Source organism: Nicotiana tabacum, chromosome 23 (assembly GCF_000715075.1).
Source record: "Nicotiana tabacum cultivar K326 chromosome 23, ASM71507v2, whole genome shotgun sequence".
Classification (NCBI taxonomy): Eukaryota; Viridiplantae; Streptophyta; class Magnoliopsida; order Solanales; family Solanaceae; genus Nicotiana; species Nicotiana tabacum.
The window spans coordinates 42,207,320-42,219,846 of record NC_134102.1 but is presented as its reverse complement, the minus strand read 5'-3'; the positions used below and the strand labels follow the sequence as shown (position 1 = coordinate 42,219,846).

At 38.8% G+C, this 12,527-nt stretch overlaps 1 pseudogene; it reads left to right on the top strand.

The window, feature by feature from the left end:
• Positions 1–4,801: 4,801 nt before the first annotated feature.
• Positions 4,802–12,527, top strand: part of LOC107829295 (uncharacterized) — a 117,434-nt pseudogene continuing 109,708 nt past the window's right edge.

Sequence of the window (12,527 nt, the reverse complement as noted above, 5' to 3'; positions counted from 1 at the left end):
CCTTTAATATAATATAGATAAATTATGAAATATCGTAAATACATAATAGGGCTACAACATAATGATGTCTAAAACTATCCCCAAGATGTGGTGTCACAAGTGCACGAGCTACTAAGAGTACTAAATACAAAGTCTGTAATGAAAATACAATACTGTTTGGTACAATAAGTAATAAATAATGATAGGAAGGGATTCCATTGTCTGCAAACGCCATGCCGCACTACCTCAAGTCTCCTGATAATCCGAGCTAATCACCTTTGAGTGCCATTAGGACCAATACCGGGATCTGCACAAGAAGTGTAGAAGTGTAGTATGAATACAACCGACCCCATGTACTCAGTATCGATCCTAACCTTGACGAGGTGGTGACGAGGCTATGACAAAACACTTACAATAAATTTGTATGAGTAATAAGCAAAAAAACAATGGCGATATAGAGAAATGAGTTAAATCATAAGAAATAGAATAAGTGAATAGATAATAGAGTTCCTAGAATATCATCACGGCACAACCTCATAACATAACATTGTAGCAGAGAAGAACAACCTAGAACAATTACAAGACAACCTATATGTTGTAGCGCGAAATCCGATCCCAATATCAACAACCAATACAGTTGTGGCATGCAACCCGATCTCATTGTCAATCATAATTACCATTGTTGCGTGCAACCTGATCCCAATATCATCTCATTTTAAATTACCCAATCACAACCAAATATGGATAAACCAAAACATAACATAAAAGAGAACTAAAATGAATAATTCACCAAGGAAATACGAACACAAATGAAGAATCTTACACAATTCAATGTTCAAGGATTGGCCTCACAATATATACATGTTAATAAAGAATTCAACAAGTCGTAAACACGAGAACAATCTAACAGTCACACGATTTGATAAAGCATAGCAAAGTAAGACAAGAAAATAAGTAAAGACAATAAGACAAGTAAAGGCATGTAACAAGAAAAGGCATATGATAAATAAAGGCATCAAACAAGGGCATGTAACAAGTGAAGGCACATATATATCAAGTAAACTCATGTATCAAATAAGAGCACATAACCAGTAAAATCATGAAATTTGAAAAGACATGGTATAATTAAAGGCATGAAGTAAATTCATACACCATGCAAGCTTAAACCCATGACAATGGATATACACTTGCTACCTTGCATATACTCCTTCCCTACACATAGATCACGTAGAAAATAAACTAATAAAGTCCTAATTCCCTCAAATCAAGGTTAACCATGATACTTACCGCTTTCTGAAACAAAATCAACAATTCAATACAACTTTTCTTTTAGAACAAGCCTCCAAAATAACCCGTAGCTAGTCAAATAATACTCAAATATGTCAAAACAAGCGATAGAAACTACCATAGTATAAAAAAGATTCAATCTTTATCATATTTGAAAAAGTCAATAAAAAGTCAACCCAGGTCCACAAGTTCAAAATCCGAAATCAAGACCAAATCCCGATTACTCATTCACCCCCTCCCCCCAGTCCAAATATGTGAGTTGTTTTTAGATCTAACCTCAAATTGATGTCTAAATCTCTAAAATACATAATCCTAAATTTCTACCCAAAAATCATATTTCTACTCTATGAAATCTTAGGTTTAGAAATGAAAATCATATTTCTACTAACCTATGAAGTTGGGCTCCAAAGTCGTCTCTATGTAGAGACTAGGTCTCAAAGATGGAATAAAATGAGCTAAATCCCGAAACCCTTGCCTTTTACCCAGCTCCACTTATCGCAATTACGAATTATTTTTCACAATTGCGATGTTCGCAAACACGAACAACTATCGCAAATGCGATATAGCCAGTAAGCTTTAGAGATCACAATTGCGACGCCTGCATCGCAATCACGGTAATCGCAAATGCAACAATGCCTCGCAAATGCATAGTATGGAAACCTCGCTAATGCGAGGTGAGCTTCGCAAATGAAATACTGCCCCCCCCCCCCCCCAGGAATTGCAAATGTTAACTAGAAATCACAAATGCGAGGCTCGTATTTGTAAATAGACCATCGCAATTGCAATGTCTGCAACACCAGCAACTCAAGTCTTACCAAATCAGTTTGAAACCCATCTGAAACGCACTCAAACTCCTCTGGCCCCAATCCAAATATCCACACAAGTAAAATAACATCATATGAAGTCGCTCATAAATCTCAAATCATCAAAATAACATCTAAAATGAAGAATCAAGCATCGAAACTCAAAGATTTCAAAATTCATAACTTCAAATTTCAATTTTTTACAATAAGCACTGAAACGCCCTCGTGTCACCCTGGACCCCAACCAAACATGCTTACAAGTCCAAAATTTTCATATAAACCTACCGAAATCATAAAAATACTGATCCAAGGTTGTTACCAAAAATATTGACCGTGTTCAACTCCAACCATTTTAAAGTTCAAAAATCAAGTTTTCTTTGAAAATCACATTTAAACTTTCCGAAAATCAATACGGACTACGTACACAAGTCATAAATCATCAAATAAGACTATAAGGTGTAAAATCACGATTGGAAGACAGAACTAAAAATGGCCTATCGGGTCTTTACATTCTCCACCTTTATCAGAAACGTGCATCCTCGAATAGTCATAGAAATGTACCCGGACTGGTAAAAAGATGCAGATATCTACTCCTCATTACGAACTCTGACACCCAAGTAGCCTCCTCACTCGGCTGACCTCCAACACACTTTCACTGAAAAATTATCCTTAGATTTAAACTTTTGAACCTCTGGTCTAGAATGGCTACCGACACTTCTTCCTAAGTCAAATCCTCATCAATCTGCATTGTGCTGCAGTCCAATACATGTGATTTATCTTCAAGATAATTCCGAAGCATAAAAATATAAAATAATAGATGTACCCCTGCTAGGTTGGGAGACAATGCAAGCCTGTAAGCAACCTCCCCAACTCTCTCTAAGATCTCAAATGGGCTAAAACTCGAGCTTAACTTGCCGTTCTTCCCAAATCTCATCATTCCCTTCACAGGAGAAACTTTCAAAAGTACCTTCTCACCCCTCATATAGGCCACAACATGGACCTTCTTGTCCGTATAAATTTTCTTCTTTTTCTGTATTGTATGAAGGCGAGCTTGAATTAACTTCACCTTCTCAAAAGCATCATGAGCCAAATCCGTATCCAACATCCTAGCCACACCGTGCTCAAACCAACTACTAGGAGAATGACACCACCTACCGTATAAAGCCTCATACGACGCCATCTGAATATTGGACTAATAGTTGTTGTAGGCAAACTCGCCAATGGTAGAAATTTGTCCCACTGATCTCCGAAATCAATAACATAGGTGCTCAACCTATCCTCAAGGATCTAGATAGTCTGATCGGACTGGCCATCCGTCTGCAGGTGAAATGCAGTGCTGAGATCCACCTACGTGCCCAACTCATGCTAAACATTTCACCAAAATTATGAAGTGAAATGTGTGGCATGATTTGAGAGGATAGAAATGGGCACACAGTGCAGTTGAACAATCTTCCTAATGTAGATCTCAGCCAACCGCTCTGAATTGTAGGAATTCATCACCAGAATAAAATGTGCGGACTTGGTCAATTGTCCAAAATGACCCAAACAACATCATACTTCCTCAAAGTATGTGATAAGCCTACCACAAAGTCTATAGTAATGCGATCCCACTTTCACTCCGGTATGATTAATCTCTGAGTCAAACCACCTGGTTTCTCATGTTCATACTTCACCTGCTAGAAATTCAAGCACCGTGAGACATGCCCAACAATATCTGCCACCAATCATACTACTTGAAATCATGATACATCTTTGTGACACCTGGGTGAATAGAGTACTGTGAGCTATGAGCCTTCTCAAGGATCAACTCTCTCAAACCATCAACATTCGGAAAACAAATCTGACCTTGAAGCCGCATAACACCATCATCCCCAATCACAACCTTCTTAGCATCACCCTGCTGCACCGTATCTTTCAATACCAACAAGTGAGGATCATCAAACTATCGAGCCTTGATTCGCTCCAACAAAGACGAATGCACCACAACATAAACAAGAACCCTACTAGGCTCCGAAATATCATACCTCATGAATCTGTTAGCCAAGGCCTGAACATCCATAGACAATGGCCTTTCTATTTCCAGTATATATGCTAAATTATCGATGCTCTTTGCCTTTCTACTCAAGGCGTCGTCCACCATATTAGCCTTCCCTGGATGATACAATATAGTGATATCATAGTATTTTAATAACTCCAACCATCTCCGCTGCTTCAAATTGAGATCTTTTTTCCTTAATAGATTCTATAGACTCCGATGATCAGTATAAACCTCACATGACATGCACAATTAGTGCCTCCAAATCTTGAGCGCGTGTACAATAGCTTCCAACTCCAGATCATGCACGAGATAGTTCTTTTTTACCACTTACGAGACGTGTAGGCAATCACCCTACCATCCTACATCAATATTGCGTCAAGTCTAATATGTGAATCATCACAATACATAGTATAAGACCCAAAACTTGTGGGTAACACCAACACTGCACTGTAATCAAAGCAGTCTTGAGCTTCTAAAATCTCTCCTCACTCTCATCAGACCATCTGAAAAGGGTGTCCATCTTAGTCAACTTGGTCAATGTGGCTACAATAGATGAGAATACCTCCATAAACCGGTAATAGTATCCCGCCAAACCCAAGAATATTTGAATCTCTGTAGCTGAAGTAGGTCTAGGCCACTTCTAAACTACCTCAATCATCGTAGGATCCACGTTAATACCATCACAAGACATGACATGTCCCAAGAAGGCAATTGCGTCCAACCTGAACTCACACTTAGAAAACTTGACATAAAGTTGACAATCCTTGAAAGTTTGAAGTACAATCCAATGGTGCTTGGTAGGTGTGGATTTTAACCACTTATTAATACTTTTTGGCTTAAGATTTAGTCCGAAAGTAGTGATTTTTATTTTTAAATCTAATGAATATGTGTGAATTGTAGGTGTGGTGGATAATGTGAGCTTAACAAGAAATCTAACTCAAAGAGGAGATATTCCAGCTCAGAACAATCAAGAGGACAAGTGCAAAGAGCAGTGCGGTCCGTAGAATTCCATCTGCGGCTGCAAAAGCAAATGCGGTTGGCAGAAAATGATATGAGGCCACAAACGAGAAACTGAAGCTTCAGAGATATCGGGCATAAGTGCATTCCGTATGACAAAAAGTGTAGTCGCACTTGAGGTTCTCACTGCTAAAGACTGAAAGATCAGATATGTTGCAATTGAACAAGTCTGAAGCCTCTTCAAAATGCGGTCAACAGCAAAATTTTGCGGCCGCATAAGCTGAAGTGCGGCCGAAGAAGCTTACGCACTGCTGTAGAGTTCGTCCAACTGAAAGCACATGCAAGAGCAACAACCACCAAAATGCGGACCACAAATGTAATTGTATGGCCGCAGAACCCTCCGAAGGGTGTTTTTGTCAGAGAATTTTAGAGCACTATAAATAGACGAGGAACCTTTTTAGGGAAGCTTTTGTAATGTAGCAACTGCTAATGGTTATCTTTAGCTATTTTGGGCAACTTGGGACTTCAATTTGAGAAGATCTAATTTTCCACTTTAATTTTAGCTTTATGTCTTTAATTGGGTGAAATACATAAATAGCCCCTTTAAGTTGTCCATAACGATCAAACAACCACTTCAACTAACCCATTACCTTAGACACTTCAAGTGACTATTAAGTATATCAAGTAAACTCCCGAGTGCAGAAGACCATATACGTGACTTGCACTTACTAGTGACATGTCAAATGAGCCAATTAAAAAATGACAAGTGTAATTTGTAATAAACAATGACACATATATTTAAAAAAAGAAAGAGAAAATACATCAAAACAAGAAAAAGAAACTATTTCCCTTTTACTTTTTTCAAAATAAGCTATACCACCTCCCCCCCCCCATCATCTTCTTTGCGCCCATTCACGTCCCTATTCCCTTTTCATAAATCCACCAAACAAATTAAAACTCATACAAATATAAAACAAATAGAGAATGGCCAAATAGATAACCCACCAAGGGATTATTAATGGACCTCGCCACAAAAACTCCCCTTATGCGACCTGTATGGTCGAAACATTTGTTCTCCAAGCACAGTTAAAAAACTGATTCTACTGGAATCTTCAATCTTAACTCTTCTCTCTCCATTATTTTCTTGAATATGAATTTGGGCCTATATTACTTTTTTCTCTAATTTATTATTTTTGGTGTAAAATTGTCCTTAAAATTATATGCCGATGATGAAGACGAAATAGGGTGGTGAAATTGTGTTCTTATGGTGGAGATGAGGGTGACATGACTATTGAGGAAAAAATATTGGTGGTTTTTTGCAACTCTTGTTGTTACTTCATTTTTCTAGGTTTGAGATTGATTTTGGGTTGACGGAACTAGGCGGAGCTCTGAAGGTTACGGGCAGTAGAGTTTTATGGTGAAAGGTGGTAGTTTCTGGTGGTTTACAGTGGCTTAGTTCGATCTTTAATGGATGGTTTTCCTGGACTCTATGGTGGTTTCATGGTGGGATGAGGTGGTTTAGTTAAGAAGATAGGAAGAAGAGAAGTTAAGTTGCAGCTGCTTCAGCTAGCTACGCTCTAAGGTTTCTTGTTTTTTTTTCTAAGAAAAAATAAATTAGGCTGAAAAAATGACTTTACGCGCTCAAAATTTTGTTAGCAAACACGTATATGCCACATCAGTAATATGTGTTTAATTGATATACTTAATAGTCACTTGAAGTGTCTAAATGATAAATGGGCCAGTTGAGGTGGCTGTTTGATCGTTGTGGACAACTTAAAGAGGTTGTTTATGTATTTCGCTCTTTAATTACTTCTTCTTTTTATTTTTCTATGTCAATTACTATGAGTAGCTAGATTTTATCTAGGGTTGTGATCCAACCCTAGTGTGTAAAACTTATGGATGTTTAATATTAGTGCTTGTTATTGATTGGGTGGTATATTATTTAGCCTTATTTATACTTTATACTTAGAATTAATGATTGCAATATTGATTCATGCCTATTTGAGTTAATTAATGCATGAGAAAGAGGGGTTTAGTATAGGAAAACTTTGGATATCAAGAAATTGAACTAGTTGAAGTTTTGATTAGTTTGATTAAAAGATTTTAACTAGAGATAGGGATAATCCAACTTGGACTCACATTCAATTGTTTAGTTTGCTACCTATTTGGTCTTGAGAAAGCCAATTTGGGTATAATCACTCTTTTACCAAGAGGTATTGAGTGGTTACTTGAGCATTGAGAGTCATAACAAATCCTGATCTACCAAGCGAGTATAGATTTACTTTATCCATTAGATTTACACCTAGGTTAAGGTTAGAACCCTAGGCTTTTCCCTATTTGATAAAAAAATCAAAAATATTTTAATTGTTATTTGCTCATTGGTTAGTTAAATCTCTTAGTAGCTGTTTTATGTTACAGTTACCCATTTTTGTTTGGAAGCTAAATTTAGTTATTTCAAGTTTCTCTCTTGAGTGTTTACCGCAACACCACTTTAAACTCCATGTGGATTCGACCCCGCCTCTCATTAGGTTTTATTATTGTAACTACCATTTCATATTCCTTAATTGGGTATGAATTGGACATGAACAGTGATGCTCATGCTCCTCTCTACTACAAGAGTAAACAAGAATATCATCAATGAAAACAATTACAAAAGAATCCAAATAAGGCTTGAACACTCGATTCATCATATCCATGAAGGTTGCTGGAGCATTAGTCAAACCAAATGTCATTACCAAGAACTCGTAATGACCATAGCAGGTCCTAAAAGTTGTCTTAGGGACATTCGATGCCCAAATCTTCACCTGATGATTGCTCGATCTTTAGTCAATCTTCGAAAATACCTTGGAACCCTAAACTTGATGAAACAAATTATCAATCCTAGGAAACAAATACTTGTTCTTGATAGTTACCTTGTTCAACTATCGATAGTCAATGCACATCCTCATCAATCTGTGCTTCTTCTTTACAAACAGCATCGGTGCACCCCAACGTGAAACACTCGGTCTAATGAATCATTTATCAATAAAATCTTGCAACAAATCCTTGAATTCCTTCCGGCTAGAGCCATACGGTATGGTGGGAAAGAAATAAGCCGAGTGTGCGAAACCAAATCAATGCAAAAGTCAATAACCCTATAATGCGGCATGCCAGGTAAATCTGCTGGAAGCAACTCTGGAAACTCTCTCACAACTTGCACTAAATACATAGAAAAAGCCTCCACACTAGAATCCTGGATGTAATCCAAATACGCTACACAACCCTTCTCAATCATACACTGAGCCTTCAAAAATGAAATCACCCTACTAGTGGAATGACCGAGGGTCCGTCTCTACTTTAATCTAGGTAACCCCAGTATAGCTGAAGTCACAATCTTGTCATGACAACCTTAGATAGTGTGATACGGGGAAAACCAACCGATACCAAGAATGACCTCAAAATCCACCATATCCAACAACAAAATATCAACTATAGTATCAAAACCATTAATAGTAAAAACACAAGACCGGTACACCCAATCAACTACTATGGAAACTCCAAACGGTGTAGACACAGAAACAGTAATATCACGAGAACCACGAGTCATACTCAAGTGTGTTGCAAAATATGAAGACATATCAAAATATGTAGAACCCATATCAAACAATATCAAAGCATCTCCACGTCAAACTAAGACAATACATGTAATAACTACATCAGATGACTATGCCTCAAGCCTACTCGAAAATGCATAACAACGGGGTGGTCCCCACCAATATGTCTTCAACCTCGAGGACGACCTCGTACTGACTGACCTCCAACTATAGCTGGCTGACCCCTACCTCAGTAGGCTTAGCGGGTGGTGTAGTAGCTGGTTTCGAATTATAGCATGAGTACCCTGCTATGGCATATTACTATGCAATCTTGGAAAAAACTTCTTGATATGACTTGCATCTCCGCACTCAAAGCAGCTCCTCAACTGGCGAGGCTGCCGAATCTGTGATTGTCTTTGAATACCCGAGTCATCACCGTAGTAGCTCTAAATCGGTGGTGCATTAATCGGATCAGGCGTTGAAGGTGCACTGTATAATGACTGCCCCAAGAGAGAAACATAAGCACCATGGCCACCTGAAGTACCATGATAAACCTAGAGCACTGACTGCACTAGTCGAATAGCATGACCTCTACCAAAATAACCTTGCCTCCAGGTTAATATCCTTGCACCTTTAAAACCACCAAAATGATGAGGCCTCTTGTTAATATCCGTCTTTCTCCCTTGACCACAAATCCGCCCAATCCTCCTAGCAATCTCGAGCACCTGAGTGAAAAAAGTATCAGTCTCTACCTCTTTTGCCATCGGAGTCTGATGCCATAGGTAATACCTTCTATGAACCTTCTCCCTCTAAGTAGGGATTGGGATAGATTCTTGGTGAGAAAAATCAACAAATATAGTCTCATACTGGGTAACAGTCATACTACCTTGTTGAAGGCGCTCGAACTGGATGCGCATCTCGTCTCTCTGAGTGAGGGGAATAAACTTCTCCAAGAACGACTGCGACAACTAATCCAATGCAAGAGGAGGTGATCCTATTGGCCTACCCAGCTCATAAACCTGCCACCTCCTCTTCGGCTGAACCGTGCATCTAAAAGACTGTGAAATCAACTCCATTGGACTCAACTAGTTCGAGGATGCACAAAATTTCATGGCAGTGGTCTAAGAAATCCTAAGAATCCTCTGAAGTCACACCGCTGAAGTGAGGAGGATATAACTTTGTGAACTTATGCAACCTCTTCAGCTCATCAACTGATATCATGGGCATATTCCTCGGCTGTGTGGATATAATAGCTCGAACCACCCCAACTGGTAGAACTCTTGAAGTCTGATAACCATGGGCCATCTGCTCTGGGTATGAGCAACGGGAGTTTGAAATCCTCCCCCGGGAACGGACGGTGCCATAGAAAACACACTGGCATGAGCCATACTCTCCATAAAACCCACCATACGGACCAAGGCGTCCTGAAGCACTAGGGTAGGAATGAACACCTCTGGGACCTGAGTCGGTCCTATTAGCTTGACCCGAATTAGAATCTTGTCATCCGGAGCTATAGGGGGCTCAACTACAGTTGTCTTCGCGTGTGCTTTAAGTTGAGCTCTGCCTCTGCCTCTAGCCTTGCCCTCTCCCCTACCCTTAGTAGTGGCTACAATCTGGGGCTTCGACTCCTAATCAGTTGCAGACGAGGCATGTATCCTTACTATTTTTGAGAGAGTAAGAAAGGAAATATTCAAAATTTAGGATAAAATAATGTCGTATGATAGATAAAGAAAGAAAGTGAAGTTTCCTAAAGCATTCTAGCCTCTAGAAGATAAGTATAGGTGTCCCCGTACCGATCCTTAAAGACTCTACAAAGCTTGCTCATGACTCGTGAGACCTATGCAACCTAGTGCCCCGATACCAACTTGTCACAACCCAAAATCCCAACCATGGGATTGTGATGGTACCTAACATTGCTTGCTATGCTAGCTAACATTTAACCATAATAAACAAAGCAAGCTTAACAATTATCAACAGTATAATAATGATAAATGCGATATATCTTAAATACTTAATAGGGCTACAACTCAATGTTGCCTAAAACTATCCCCAAGATGTGGTATCACAAGTGCACGAGCCACTAAGAGTACTAAATAAAAATCTACAATAAAAATATAATATTGTCTGGTACAATAAGTAGGAAATAAGGATTGGAAAGGGACTCCAGGATCTGCAAATGCCATACAGCACTACATCATATTTTCTGAGTAGTCTGAGCTAATCACCTCTGAGCTCTGCTGGGACTAACACCAGGATCTACACAAGAAGTGCAAACATATAGTGTGAGTACAACCCCCACGTACTCAGTATGTATCGATCCTAATATGGACGAGGTAGTGACGAGGCTATGACAAGATACTTACTATAAACCTATACGAGTAATAAGCAAAAAAAATAATGGTATCAAACCGAACTTGGAATAGGTTCTTTTTGTCAATTTGAATTTGTGTGCAATGTTTGGGTTCATTCCGGATTGGTTAGGCTTGGATCAGACGCTCAGTTTAAAGTTGGAAGTTAATGAACTCAAGAAATTGATCTTAACCTTCGATTCCTTGTTTTGATGTTAATTGTGGTGTTTTGAGCCCTTGGATAAGTTTGGATATTGTATTTTTACTTATTTGTATGATTGGAAGGGGTCCCATAGGGTTCGGGTGAGATTCAAGGTGGTTTCAGACCACTTTGGTTGAGTTTGCATAGTTGATCTTCTAGTGTTTCTAGTGTGCTTCATGTTTGCGGTCATTGGGTCGCCTCCGTGAAGAGTAGTTATTGTCCATTGAAGTTCTGTTCTTTACGTTCACAGTAGCCACATTCGTGCAGTGTTGGGGCCAGAAGCATCGCATTCGAATGATGGCATCGCGTTCATGTAGTTTTATTGTCAGGCGGGTTTTAGCCTTCATGTTCGCATGGACATCGTTGTGCTCGCGTAGGTAATGGAAGTGTGGTCATAGAATTTGCATAGGAGGCTTCGCATTCGTGAAGCGTAGTTAGAGGTGAAGGAAGTTCTACCTTCGCAATCACGAGGATACTATCACAATCGCATGGAGTATTGTTGGGTGGTGTATTTAAGTTGCCATATTTTGGGATTTTATCTATTATTTCATATTTTGAGCCCTAGGCTTCGAGAAGAGAAGATTGTGAAGAGCAATTTTACTACTACATGGGAGGTAAGCAATATTCACTTGAATTTGGTTTTATATAGTGATTACCCATGGATTTCTACACCTAAAACTTGGAATTTTTAAAAGTAATTTGGGGGTTTTCCCTACACCTGAAGATAGTGTATTTCAGAGATTTGAGTATCTATTTGGACTCGATTTTGGAAAATAATAATATATTTGGAATCGTAGTTTATGGTTTATCAAATTTTGGCATTGATTTAAGATTTTGGGCACGTAGGCCTAGGTTAACTTTTGTTGACTTTTGAAAATTTCTTCAAAGATCAGAGTTTTATGGATTGGGATCTCTTCCTATGGCATTGTTGACTTCCTTGGATGATGTTTGTCTTGGATTTGCACAATTGGAGAGCTAGAACAAGATTTGGATGCGATTTGAGGCTGAAGACTAGTCCCGATGAGGTAAGTATCATACCTAAGCTTAGTTTGAGGGTAATTTCCCGGTTGGCTATGATATTTTTTATATGTTGGGGGTGACGTATATGCAAGGTGATGAGTGTATATGCGTGCACCGTGGTTATTCATTATCCTTGTAGATCTTAGGCCATTATATGCTTGTTTTGCTAACATGCTTCTTTAGTATCGTGTTTTCTCCATTCGTAAGACTACATGAGAAACACTTATGCTAGAAATCATGTCTAGGTTTTTTTTCTTATTTGTTGAGATATGATACTGGTATTTTTTCTATGTGAGCTATTTTCCCTAGTCGTACTCATAC